The 14,734-nt window shown below is 41.3% G+C and overlaps 1 protein-coding gene across 3 annotated transcripts in view; it reads right to left on the reverse strand.

Moving 5' to 3' along the window:
- Nucleotides 1–12,178: 12,178 nt before the first annotated feature.
- The window catches only part of WBP2NL (WBP2 N-terminal like), a 32,810-nt gene continuing 30,254 nt past the window's right edge, over nt 12,179–14,734 (reverse strand). For all 3 annotated transcript variants that reach the window (XR_015253266.1, XR_015253264.1, XR_015253265.1), the window contains 2 exons: nt 13,396–13,466; nt 12,179–12,396 (listed from right to left, as the gene is read on the reverse strand). The gene's annotated coding sequence lies outside the window, so the exon portion shown is untranslated. The remainder of the gene's footprint in view (nt 12,397–13,395; nt 13,467–14,734) is intronic.

Genomic DNA, 14,734 nt, shown 5'->3' on the forward strand with positions numbered 1-14,734 from the left:
AAAAAGTACAGTACCATATGTATATTTATTTAAAAAGAATCTGCATGTAAGTGGGCCAAGCCAGCTGGGCAGTGTGGCCTGGGATGGCAATGTTCCACAGCCTGGTGGTTTTTGGCTTAGTAGCAGTGGCCACCAGGAAGGTCTGCGGCAATGACAGTGGCCTGGAGGTGAGCTGTCCCATCTGCTTGGAGGTACATCACTGGCCTGTGGCCATCGGCAGCTGCAGCTACATGTGAATGCACTGGCTTCTGGGAAGCCAAGGGTGGGGATGGGGACCACTGTGGGAAGGGATCCACACCCAACCCTGGAGGGAGGGGCCCAAGGTCTATGGCTGCCCTGGCACAGCCCTGAAACCCATCTGGAGCACTCAGGGGGCAGGGGTGCTGGGGTGCAGGGCCCCCTGTGCAGCACTGTGTCTGCACACACAGGGCACCTTGCATCCCTGCCTGGTCCTGAGTCCCCTGCAGTTGCTGACAGTCTCTGTGGGCCTCCCCAGGTACCTACAGAGCAGCAGGTATGACCTCTGCACCAGTAACCTTCTATTCAGTCTGTGATGACTGGGGTCAGCAGTTGTAAATAAATGCCTTGTGGCTTTTGCTGTCAACTCTAAAAAAATTCCACGTGTAAGCAGACCTGCATGGTTCAAATCCATGTTGTTCAAGGGTCAACTGTGTAGTCAAATTCAGAACGTTCTAATACTGTAATATGGCAGTGTATTAGCCATTTAATTCTAGTATAAAGGTTAAAGGACAAAGGTATTAAAAATAATTATAACTACTTGGGGCACCTGGGTGGCCCAGTGGGTTGAATGGCCAACTCTTGATTTCAGCTCATTGTGCTGACAGCATGGAGCCTGCTGGGATTCTCTGTCTCTCTCTCCTGTCTGCCCCTGCCCCGCTTGCACTCTCTCTCTCTCTCTCTCTGTCTGTCTCTCTCTCTCTCTCTCTCTCAAAAATAAATAAAAAACATTAAAAAATAGTAATTATAACTATAATAATTTGTTAATAAATCCACAATATAAAACAAGGTAAACTGTGACATCAAAAACATAAAAAGAAGGAAGGTAAAAGGAGAGATTTTAGAGAGGGAGGCAAACCATAAGAGACTCTTAAATACAGAGAACAAATTGAGGGTTGCTGGAGGGAGGGGAGGGTTAAATGGGTGACAGGCATTAAGGAGGGCACTTTTCAGGATGAGCACAGGGTGTCATACGTAAGAGATGAATCACTGGGTTCTACTCCTGAAGCCAAGACTACACTGTATGTTAACTAACTTGAAAAAAAATGCTCATAAAAAAAGATAAATAGGGGCACCCAGCTTGCTCAGTCGATAGAGTGTGTGACCCTTGATCTTGGGGTCATGAGTTTGAGCCCCACATTGGGTGTAGAGATGATTTGAAAAAAGAAAATCTAAAAAGAAAAAAAAAAGGAGTTTTGCATATGGCTGAAATAAAGTTGTTACCAGCATGGAAAAGACTTGTATCTATAAGATGTTTTATGTAAGCCTCATGGTAACCATAAAGCAAAACCCTGCAATGATAGATAAAGGCAATGGAATCAAAGCATAACACTACAGAAAATCATCAATTCACAAAGGAAGACAGAAAAAGTCATAGAAAGGCACAAGGGAACTAAAAACAGCCAGAGAACAATTAGCAAGTCCTTACCTATCAATAATTACTCTTGATATAAATGAATTAAAAAACAAGATCCAACAATATGTTGCCTACAAGAGACTCACTTCAGCTTTAAGGACATACATAGGCTCAAAGTGAAGAGATGGAAAAATATATTCTATGCAAGAGAGAGCAGGGATAGCCACACTTACATCAGACAAAATAGACTTTAAGCCAAAAACTATAACAAATGGCAAAGAAGGTCATTATATAATGACAAAAAGTTCAATTCATCAAGAGAACTTAACAGTCATATATGCACCCAACATAAAAGTAACTATATTAAGCAGATATTAACAGATCTGAAGGGAGAAATAGACAACAATCCAATAATAGTAGGGGAATTCAATACCACATTTGCAACAATGGACACAGACTGAAAATCAAAAGGAAATGTTGGACTACCAACCAAATGGCCCTGACAGACATATGCAGAACACTGCATTAAACAGCAGAATACTCATTCTTCCTAAGTGAACACAGAACATTTTTCAGGAGAGATAATATACGTCACAAAACAAGTCTTAGCAAATTTAAGATTTAAATCATACCAAGTATCTTTTCCAACACATTGGTAGGAAACTAGAAGTCAATAACAGGAGGAAAACTGGAAAATTCACAAATATGTGGGAATTAAACAACACACTCCTGAACAACCAGCGGGTCAGAGAAGGAATCAAAAGAGAAATAAAAATATCTTGAAACAAACAGAAACACAACATACCACATGCACGGTAAAAGCAGTGTTAAAATAGAAAAGTTTATAGTGATAAATGCCTACGTTAAAAAAAAAAAGATTTCAGGTAAACAAAATTGATAAGCCTTTACCTAGACAAAAGAAAAAAAAAGAGAGAGAAGACTTAAATAAAATAAAAAATGAGAGAGCAGACATTATACATGATACCAAAGAAATATAAAAGAGCATAAGAAACTACAATGAACATTTTTTTTTGAGCAGCAGACAAAAGTTTATTAGAGTATAAGATCAGAAAGTAAGAATAGTAGGAAAGCTCTCTTTACAGAGAAGGGGCATTTGAAAGTGAATGCCCCACTACTAAGAACAATTATACACCAAAAAGTCAGATTATCGAGAAGAAATGGATAAATTCTTAGAAACATGGACCTAACAACACTGGATCATGAAGAAATAGAAAATCTAAACACACATAATGAGTAATGGGATTGAATCAGTAATCAAAAATCTTCCAATGCAGAAAAGCCCAGGACCAGATAGTTTCTCTGCTGAATTCTATCAAACATTTAAAGAATTAAGACCAATCATTCTCAAAATCTTCCAAAAAAACTGAAGAGAAGGGAAGTCTCTCAAACTCATTTTACAAGGCCAGAATTCCCTGATACTAAGGACAGATAAGGACACTATAAGAGAATAAAACTATAGACCTATATCCCTGATGAATATAGGTGCAAAAATTCTCAAAATATTAGCAAACTGAGGGGCGCCTGGGTGGCGCAGTCGGTTAAGCGTCCGACTTCAGCCAGGTCACGATCTCGCGGTCCGTGAGTTCGAGCCCCGCGTCAGGCTCTGGGCTGATGGCTCAGAGCCTGGAGACTGTTTCCGATTCTGTGTCTCCCTCTCTCTCTGCCCCTCCCCCGTTCATGCTCTGTCTCTCTCTGTCCCAAAAAATAAATAAACGTTGAAAAAAAAAATATTAGCAAACTGAATTCAACATCATATTAAAAGGATAATACCATGATCAAGTAGGATTTATCTCTGGGATGTAAAGATAGTTCAACATATACAAATCCATTAATATGATAATGATAATGTTGTTGTCTACCACATTAATAAAGTGAAAGATAAAAATCATATGATCACCTTAACAGATGCAGAAAAAAATTTGATATAATACAAATCCAAACATTGCTGAAAGAAATTAAAGACCTAAATAAATGGAAAGACATTCCTATTTGTGGATTGGAAGATTTAATATTTTTTTAAATGTTTATTTATTTTAAGAGAGAGAGAGAGAATGCCAGCTGGGGAGGGGCAGAGAGAGGGAGACAGAGAATCCCAAGCAGACTCCACACTGACAGCACAGAGCCCAATGTGGGGATTGATCTCATGAACACTGAAATCATGACCTGAGTTGAAATCAAGAATCAGACACTTAATCGACTAAGCCACCCAGGAGCCCCAGAAGATTTAATATTGTTAAAATGTGCCCCATATAGATCTAACAGATTCAATACAATCCTTATCAAAATTTCAATGGCCTTTTTACAAAAATGGATAGCTGATCCTGAAATTCATTTAGCAAGGGACCCAGAATAGGTAAAATAAATCACAAACAAAAAGGAACAAAGTTTGAAGACTCACACTTCCAATTTTAAAACCTATTAGAAAGCTACGGTAATAAAAACAGTGTGGTACTAGAATAAAGATAGACACATAGATCAATGAAATATAGAGTCCTGAAATACACCCATACATCTATAGCCAACTAATTTTTGACAAAGGCACTAAGACCAATCAATGAGTAAAAATGGGTCTTTTCTTTCTTTTTTTTTTTTTAAATGTTTACTTATTTTGAGAGAGAGAGAGGGGGGGGATAGAGAGAGCAAGCAGGGAAGGGGCAGACAGAGGGAGAGAGAGAATCCTAAGCAGGCTCCACACTGTCAGCTTGGAGCCTGACATGCAGCTCAAACCCACAAACTGTGAGATCGTGACCTGAGCCGAAACCAAGAGTCAGACGCTTAACCGACTAAGCCACCCAGATTCCCCCCAAATTGGGTCTTTTCAGTGAATGTAGCTAGGACAACTAGCTATCCACACAAATTAATTTGGTCTCCTACTTCACACCATATACAAACAATGAATTCAAAATGGATCAAAGACCTACATGTAAGAGCTAAAACTATAAAAAACTTAGAAGAAAACATAGGTGTAAATCTTTACGACTCTTCATTAGGCAATGGTTTCTTAGATATGACACTAAAAGCACAAGCAACCAAAGAAAAAATAAATAAATTGGACCTCATTAAAATAAAATAAAAAAATGTGTGTCAAAGGACACCATCAAGAAAGTGAAAGACAACACACAGAATGGGAAAATATATTTGCAAATCCTGTATCTGTTAAGGGTCTATTTTTGGAATATATAAAATACATTTACAACTCAATAATAAAAAGACAAATAGCCCAATTTAAAAATGGCAAAATATTTGAATAGACATTTCTCCAGAGAGATTATACAAATAGCCAATAACACTATGGAAAGATGCTCAACACCATTAACTATCAGTCACTGTGTAAAACTATCTGGAAATTCCTCAAAATATTAAACACAAGTTACCACAATGACTCAGCAATTGCACTTGGATGCATATACCCAAGAGAAATGAGAATATATGTCCACAAAAAGACTTATATACGAATATTCACAGCAGCATTATTCATAATAGCCAAAAAGTGGAAAAAACTTAAATGCATGTCGATCGATGAATGGATGAATATGTGATATATCCATACAGTCCATACAATATATATCTGCACTGATACATGCTACAACATGGATGGGCCTTGAAAACGATACAAAGTGAAAGAAGCCAGACACAAAAGGGTTCTTATCATAGATTCCATTGATATGAAATGTCTAGAGTAGGGCAATCTATAGAGCCAAAAAGTAGGTCAGTGGTTGACAAAAGGGAATGTGTAGTGATTGCTAATGGGCAGGGGTGTTCTTTTTGGGTGATGAAAATGTTCTGGAATTAGATAGTGCTTATGATTGCACAACCATCTCTCTGTTCAAATAACTGATGTGGTTTCTGTCTCGGCTGGATCTTGACAGGTACCCAAAGAGCCTGTAAACAGCTATGCAAGGGTCCAGTTGAGAGACAGGAAGGCAGGGGACAGGGGGTGGTTGCAGTGAAGATTAAGCAGAGGGAATGGCCAGACAATCCATAACTGAGTGGCAATGGGGAGAGGACTGCTAAGGCAATATGCACAGGCCAAGGACATGCTGTGTTGTCCTGGTTGATAAGTACCTATTCCATTCCTCTGTCTCTGGCAACAGTCTAGCATTTCTAGGCTTCCCTGAAAAAAGGGAAAACGAGAAAATTGGGTTCCTGTTTAATATTCCCCTAGGCAGTCCCTAGATAGGGTGTGTGTGGGAGGGGTCCTACAAAGCTGACCTCTTGCTGAAAGAGACCCTTCGTCTTTCCGGGTTGGAAGAGAGGCATCTGAACTGACTTGAATGTGAAAAATAATAAATTGGGATGATTTCTCTCATTCAAAAGATCACCCAGTTTATAGAATGAGAACAAGTTGCATGTAGTGATTTACTTACATAGTCTAATATCTAGATTTAAATCTTGGCTCCGCTTAAAAACTGTGCAATCTTGAACAAGCTACTTAATTTCTCTGTGCTTCCATTTCCTCCTCTGTAAAGTAGGGATGTTAATAGTTTATATAGGATTATTGCTCAAGAACTACATGAGGTAATTTATGTAAAGCACTTAGAATGGCACCTGAATAAGGAATTATCCATGCCCAGTCTTATGTTGTGGGTTTTGTCCCTAAGCTCGGGAGCCCACTGCAGGAAGCTGTGGGAAGTAATAGCCTCTTCCCATTAAGGGGTCCCCTGTCCCCATCTCTTCTTCTCTGCTACTAGTCCTCATCTTTCCCTCCCACCCTTTTTAAAAGAGCAATTCTAGGTTTAGTGAAAAATTGAGCAGAAAGTCAAGTATCCATATATCCTCTCTACTCCCCAGGCTTCTTCCACTGTGTCCCCTATTATTAGCATCTTGCATTAGTGTAGTACATTTGCCATAACTGATGGCAATATTGATATGTTATTAGCTATAGCCCATAGGGTTCTCTCTTTGTGTTGTACATTCTATGGGTTTTGACCAACCTATGACATGTAACCACCATTACAAACTTCACAGAAGTGTCACTGCCCTAAAATCCTGGGCTCCATGTACTCATCTCTCCCACCCGCACCTCAACCCCTGCAACTACTAATCTTTTCATTGTCTTCCTAGTTTTGCCTTCCCCAGAATGTTATAGAGTTGGAATTACACAGTATGTAGCCTTTTCAGATTGGCTTCTCTCACCCCACAATATGCATTTAATGTTCCCCCATCTTTTCATGACTTGATAACTTATTTCTTTTTATTGATGAAAATATTCCATTGTACATGGATGTACCACCACTTATCCATCCACTCAGCTACTGACGAAGAACATCTTGGTTGCCTCCAGATTTTGGCAATTATGAATAAAAACCTTCAGGTGCAGACTTTTGTGTAGACATAGGTTTTCAGCTCATAAGTACCAAGGAGCTCAACTGCTAGACCATACAGTAAGAATATGTTTTGTTTTATAAGAAACTGCCAAATTGTCTTCCAAGTGGCTGTTTCATTTTATACTTCTACCAGGAATGAATGAGAGTTCCTGTTGCTCCACATCCTTGCCAGAATTTGGTGTGGTCAGTGTTTTGAGTTTTAACCACTTTAGTAGGAATATAAGGGTAGCTTATTTAAACGATTTTTAAAAATGTTTATTTATTTCTGAAAGAGAGACAGAGCATGAGTGGCAGGGGGGTGGGGCGGAGAGAGAGAGAGAGAGAGAGAGAGAGAGAGAATCAGAAGCAGACTCCAGGCTCTGAGTTGTCAGCACAGAGTCCATCACGGGGCTGGACTTAACGAGCCATGAGTCATGACCTGAGCTGAAGTCGGTCACTTAACTGGCTGAGCCACGCAGGTGAGGGGTAGCTTATTTTAATTTGAAATTCCCTAATGACATGTGATGCTGAACATCTTTTCACATGCTTATTTGCCATCTGTATAGCTTCTTTAGTGAGGTGTCCAGGTCTTTTGCCCATTTTTAATTGGGTCATTTTTTTTTACCTTATTGTTCAGTTGTAGAAGCTTTTTGTATATTTTGGGTACTCTACCAGATGTGTCTTTGCAAGTATTTTCTCCCAGTCTGTGGCTTGACTTTTCATTCTCTTGACAGTGCCTTTCACAGAGCAGAAGGTTTTAATTTCAGTGAAATCCAACTTATCAATGTTTTCTTTCATGGATAGTACTTTTTGGTGTTGTTTCTAAAAACTCATCACAAAAGCAAAGGCCATTAGATATTCTCCTGTGTGATCTTCTAGGAGTTTATAGTTTAGCCTTTTACATTTAGGTCTTTGATGCACATTGAGTAGATTTTCGTGAAAGATCTGTTTCTAAATTCTTTATTATTTTTTTCCAGCAGGTGCATGTCCAGTGTTCCAGTGCCATTTGTTGAAAAGACTATCCCTTTTCCACTCAATTGTCTTTGTTTCTTCTTCAAAGACAAGTTGACTATATTTGTGTGGTCTGCTTGTCCATTCTTTTGCCAATACCACACTGTTTTGGTTACTGCAGCTTTAGAGCAAGTCTTGAAGTTGGATAGAGGCAGTCCTCCAAATTACTTGTTGTTCTTCAATATTGTTTTGGCTATTCTTGGTCTTTTGCTTCACCATATAAAATTTAGGATCAATTTGCTGGTATCCACATATTAACTTGCTAGAATTTTGATTAGGATTACATTGACTCTATAGATCAAATTGGGAAGAACTGACATCTTGACAGTATTGATTCTTCCTATCCCTGTACATAGCTCTGTTAATAACAAATGCCCTTAATTTTGAGAAAGTATTTCTTCATTTTTGAAGGATAATTTTTCTAGATATAGAATTCTACATTTTTATTTTCTTTTATTTAAAAAAATTGTTTTTAAGTTTACTTATTTTGAGAGAGAGAACACATGTAACCTGGGGAGGCACAGACAGAAAGGGAGAGAGAGACTCCCAAGCAGGCTCCGTGCTGTCAGTGTGGAACCTGATGTGGGGCTCGAGCCCCCGAACCCATGAGATCAAGACCTGAGCCCAAATCAAGAGTTGGACGCCCAACTGACTGAGTCACCCAGGTGCCACTACATGATTTTGCTTTTAATACTTTAAATATTTCACTGCATTCTTACTTGTATAGTTTCTGAAGAGGAGTGTGATGTAATTCTTATCCTTGTTCCTCTATAGGTAAGCTTTTTCCCTTCTAGCTTCTTTCAAGATTTTCTCTTTGTCTTTGACTTTTTTAATGACTTATTTTATTTTGAGAGAGAGAGAAAAAAAATCCTAAGCAGGTTCTGCACTGTCAGTGCAGATCCCAATGTAAAGCTCAAACTCACGAACCATGAGATCATGACCTGAGTTGAAATCAAGAGTTGGACGCTCAACTCACTGAGCCACCCAGGCGTTCTGATATATATTTTTACAGTTTTAATATGATATGCCCAATTGTAGATTTTCTGGTATTTATCACTTTTAGTATTCTTTAAGATTCCTAGATTTGTGGTTTGTTGTCTGTCAATTTTGGAAAATTCTCAGTCATTATTATTCCAAAAATTCTTTTGTTTCTATCTTTTTTCTTCTTCTAGTAGTCCCATTACATGTATGCTACCCATTTAGTTTTTTTTATATCAAATATAATTTATTGTCAAATTGGTTTCCATACAACACTCAGTGCTCATCCCAACAGGTGCCGTCCTCAATGCCCACCACCCCCTTCCCCCTCTCCCACACCCTCCATCAAGCCTCAGTTTGTTGTCAGTATTTAAGAGTCTCTTATGGTTTGCCTCCCTCTCTCTCTGTAACTTTTTTTCTCCCTTTCCCCTCCCCCATGGTCTTCTGTTAAGTTTCTCAGGATCCACATATGAGTGAAAACATATGGTATCTGTCTTTCTCTGCCTAACTTATTTCACTTAGCATAATACCCTCCAGTTCCATCCACGTTGATGCAAATGGCCAGATTTCATTCTTTCTCATTGCCAAGTAGCATTCCACTGTATACATAAACCACATCTTCTTTATCCATTTGTCAGTTGATGGACATTCAGGCTCTTTCCATAATTTGGCTATTGTTGAAAGTGCTGCTATAAACATTGGGGTACAAGTGCCCCTATGCATCAGCACTCCTGTATCCCTTGTATGCTACCCATTTTGTAATTGTCCCACAGTTCTTGGATATTTTGTTACATATTTTTCATTCCCTTTTCTCTTTGCATTTCAGTTTTGGAAGTTACTGGTGATATATGTTCAAACTCACTGATTATTTCTTTGGCATGTCCAGTTTACTGATGATCCCATCAAAGGTAATGTTTCATTTCTGTTAAAATGTTTTTGATTTTTAACATTTCCTTTGATTGTTTCTTGAAGTTTCTATCTCTTAGTTTACACTTTCATCTATTCTTAAATATTGCCCACTTCTTCCATTAGAGCCCTTAGCATATTAATCAGTTGTTCTAAATTCACAGTCTGATAATTCCAACATCTTTGCCATTTATGAATCTGGTTCTGATGCTTGTTTTGTCCAAGCTGTGTTTTCTTGTCTTTTGGTATGACTTATAGTTTTATGCTCAAAGCCAAACATGATACACTATGTAAAAGGAATGGAAGACAATAGGCCTTAAGTGTGAGGCTTTATGTTTGATATGGTTAGGAGCTAGACTGTGTTTGCTGTTTGCTTTGGCTGTAGGTATTAAAGGTAAATTTCCTCTGGTGTTCTTGTTTTTATCTCCCCTGTTATCTTTGTATTTATTTCCCTAGAGACTTTCAAAATATGGCCTGAGATATGCAGTTCTTTCATTTGTAATCCCCTGTTATGATGCAGGGGCCCTACTGATGTGGTAGTAAGGTATTGGGGGAAGGGAAGCATTCTATAGTCCTATGATCAGGTGTCAGTCTTTTTTGTTTTTTAATGTTTATTTTTGAGAGAGAGAGAGACAGAGCATGAGTGGGGAAGGGACAGAGGGAGAGAGACACAGAATCCAAAGCAGGCTCCAGGCTCTGCGCTGTCAGCTTAACTGAGGTGCCACCCTGGGTGCTACCTAGGCGTCCCTAAATTTCAGTCTTTTAAGGAACCCATGGGCTGTGACCACAAGTGCTCCCCAGTTGCTGGTTTTCCCCACCCCCTCAGTCAAGGCAGAAAGGTTAAAGGACTGGACTTCGGTATTTCCTTTCCCTGGGTCAGTTAGGTTCTGGTTAATTAGTTTCTCTTGAGGGCAGTCCATGTTAAGAAAAACATAATGCTTTGGGTTGCTTTTGATACAGCTAATTTTCTATTCTCCCTGCTGGCAGCACACAAGGATTTTTCTTCACTCTTTACTGTAAGGGACCTGGAGGGCTCCTGGAGGTAAAACTCACAAAGATGTCAGGCTCCTCCTAAAACTAGGCCCTCCTGAAAATTTTAACTCTCAAGTTTGTCTACACAGAGCCTCCAGCAATTCATCAATTACTGTTAAGTCTTCCCACCCAGGTACTGGCTCCATCACTGGGGTTCCTTACCTGAGCTTTTGCTTTTGGTAAGTTGTGACTATTTGTGTCCACCTGCCTCTCCAATTTTGCAGGTCGCCTTCTGCCCTAGGACTTCCATTTTCTGATGGAACTAAGAAGATGTGTGGTTTGTTCAGCTTTTTTTGTTGTTGTTGTGAGGATGGGAGTGTTGACTTCCAAGCCTCTTCCATGCTAGACCAGAAAACCTTTGTCTCCTATTTAAGAATCAATCTATGAAGTGGATTTGCAGGCAAGAAAATTTGCACAAGGGCACAACTGGTCTCCTTACTAAGACTAGACCACATGCCCAGACCGAGGGCTTTCCCAGTTGGGGCATCCTCTTCTCCACGAAGCCTACAGGACAACCTTAGGCTGAACGGAACCTCTCACCTAAACCCTGTGCAAACTTCTATCATTGCACTTTTGTCAGGAATTAAGAGTGTCTTTCGTATTCATCATCAGGTAAAAGCCAAGGGTCTAATGCCAGCCATAGGTTCAAGGGAGAACCTAAGCTTGTGTAGAAATATTTCTAAAATAGTTCTCAAATTGAGATACATCAAGGCCCACACAGAGGAAAGTAAGACCATCAGAACAAGCTTAGAGATCCAGACAACCTCCCCAGGAGGACCACACAGAGGGTAGAGTACTTATCTGCTGCTGTCCTGTATTTTAGGGGTGGGTGGGGTCCAGGACAGGGTGGACAATGGCAAAGCATAATAAAACTATCGCCGGAGCAGTCTTAGTGCGCCTCAAGATCAGGACGTGTCAGATTCCTGTGCACACAGGGCTGGCATAAAGCAGCCTCAATAAGCATGTGGCCTGGACTGATCCTTAGAAAGCCCAGAACCCAATACTGGGCAGCACAATGAACAAGGGGTCAGCCCACAGCGCTTACATCACTCTATCCCTGTCCCCTTTCCATGGAGAGTCAGAGAGCAGGCTCCCCAGCTTAGGCAAGTACTCCATCAAGGGGATTCAGAGATATCTTCACTAAGATGATCTATCTGTCTTGGAACCAGACAATGGACTGCTGAAGCAGGACAAGCGCAGAGCCCAGCCAGGAAGCTGAGAAGTCTAGGTATGTCCAAGCTGCCTACTGGGGTGGTACCAAGGCCCCAGCGCCAGGCAGTGCATATCTCAGATGCCCTCAGAAACAGAGAGACCAAGGGCATGCCACAGGTATTGCGACAGCAAGCAGACTTTAATCGGGGGTGTAAAGCCAGGGTGACCCCAGCCTCTTCGGTTACACTAGCTTCTCCTTTCTCCTCAGGACATAGGCAGGAAGGACGCCTGTTTTCTACCGAAAACCTAGAAATCAGTCTCCATCCCCAAGCTGTGTGACGTGGATGGATTCGGATCTCTCTCACTCTGGTTGGCTGTTTTCAAGCATTTTCCTTCCTTGAGAACAGGAGTCTTCTCAGGTTCATCCATGTCTTGAGCCACCTTGGAATTAAGCTGCCCCTACACTCTTCCACAGAGGTCAGAATGGCCAGCTCCCTGACCTCTTTGGCCCTTCAAATCTTCACTCGGACATTACCTACTTGACAAGGCTCTGCTACAGTCTTCTCCCTCTGCCAACCCCCTGGCATTCCCAATCTCCTGCACTTTGTTCTGTATGTTTTCGTAACTCTTATCAAGTTCTCTGTTTTTGCTTTTTCTGCAGTTTGTGTATGATATGCCTAGTTACATCACATAACCTATATATTGACGGTGTCTTAATATCACTAGAATGTGATCTCCATAAGAGCAGGGACTTCTGTGTGGTCACTGATATCCCAAGTGCACAGACACAGGACACAAACGGCATTCAGTAAATGAGTGTATGTCGATGAGGAGCGACACCTAGGCTTATCTCCTGCCCCATCACTTCTTAGCCCGCTGTGTGCCTTAGGCAGTTTGTTTCCCTCTCTGCCCCAGTTTCTCGATCTATGAGATTGGGGTCCATGCACTCACCTTGCTGGATTACGCCTGTGAAATGCCTGACAGGGTGCTTGGCATGAGCATATGGTTAACAAATGGGCTGGCCCAGTGATGTAATTACTGCCCCTCTCAAACTCTTCACTTTCCGTGTTATAAGGACCCTTTGCTCAGGGGCATCACTAAGGCAGCTGATGTAATGAGGGGTTTGTGATGAGGGCACAAGGTCAAGAAAAACTCAAAGGTCCCAGGATTCCCTCTTTCCTGTACCAGCTTAGCTGACTTGAGGGCAGCTAGCCTCAGGCCCTCCAACCCCCACCCCCAGTTACATGGCAGCAAAGGATCTGGAACCAATCTTCTGGTCCTGTGAGAAATCTGAGCCCTCTTTGACCTACTATACCATATCTGACACAGTTGATTTTCTAAGCCCTCTGACCACCAGGGATCAAGCCCACAACAAGAATGGGACTCAGAGCTCACCAGGACCTCACAGATGCGCAGACAGGATCAGGCCACCACATGGGCAGGAAACGCTTCCGACTGCCTGGCACCTGTGGGATGAAAAGAGGATGCTAGGGAGTGGGTTCCTCCGTCAGAGGTTAGGGTCGCAGGCTCTGGAATCAGCCTGAGTTCATGGCCTGCCTCCACCACTCAGTAATTGTGGATTCTGTGGTTTCCTAAGGTCTCCAAGCTTTAGTATGCTTAGCTGTAAAATGAAGGCATTAAAAGTGCCCACTTGACTGGATTGCTATGGAGACTAAGTGAGATATGTTCATAAAGTACCTTAGCACATTGCCTAGCACCCAGCTTTAGTAATGATGTTTATTCACTTTCAAAGGCCTTTAAACACCAGGTGATGGGGCGCCTGGGTGGCTCAGTCAGTTAAGCGGCCGACTTCGGCTCAGGTCATGATCTCGCGGTCCGTGAGTTCGAGCCCCGCGTCGGGCTCTGTGCGGACAGCTCAGAGCCTGGAGCCTGTTTCAGATTCTGTGTCTCCCTCTCTCTGACCCTCCCCCGTTCATGCTTTGTCTCTCTCTGTCTCAAAAATAAATAAACGTGAAAAAAAAAATTAAAAAAAAAAAATAAACACCAGGTGACTTCTATGGAACCACCTTGCCAGTGGTGGCTTTGGCCAGTAGGAACCATGTAAACCATGGCTGTGAGCTAGGTAGAGGTGAAACATAACCGTGCCTTCAGGACTGTTCAACTCAACCAGCCAGAGAAGGGGCAGCTTCCTCTAAAATCTGAAATGCGAATCCTCTCTAACAGCCTGCCAAACGAAATTTATTCTGCAAATTATAATCTTCAACTTGTGGCCAGAACTTGGTGGTGTATATATGTGTTATAAGTGTATATCATAAATCAAGAAACAATGTATTCACATCTTTATTCCCTCAACAAATGTTTACTAGACACATGCTCTGTGCAGTGCTTTCTGCTAGGTGTCCTGCAATGAGATACAGTCTCTGTTCTCAAGGAGCTCACAGGCCATGGGGGAGATGGGCACACAAACAATCTCAATAGGTTTGGCACAGTTTTTCACCAGAAACAATACAAGCTCAGTAGAAGGGCAATTACTCTGGAAGGGGAGATGAGAAAAAGCTTCTCAAAAGAAAGAACTTCTGGGCTATTTTGAAAGATGACTAAAACACAGTGGGGAGGAAGGCATAGAGGCAGAGGCCATGCCCAGTTCAGTGTCTGCATTTTGTTCTGCTCAGCTGGATCACATAGCTGGAGAGGTCACTGGAAGGGCCAGACCACGCAGGTCCTTAAATACTAAGGAGCATAATGTGATCCATGTATACAGTAAACCAGGACT

This window comes from Puma concolor, chromosome B4 (genome assembly GCF_028749965.1).
Source record: "Puma concolor isolate L17-30 chromosome B4, mPumCon1.1.hap2, whole genome shotgun sequence".
Taxonomy (NCBI): domain Eukaryota; kingdom Metazoa; phylum Chordata; class Mammalia; order Carnivora; family Felidae; genus Puma; species Puma concolor.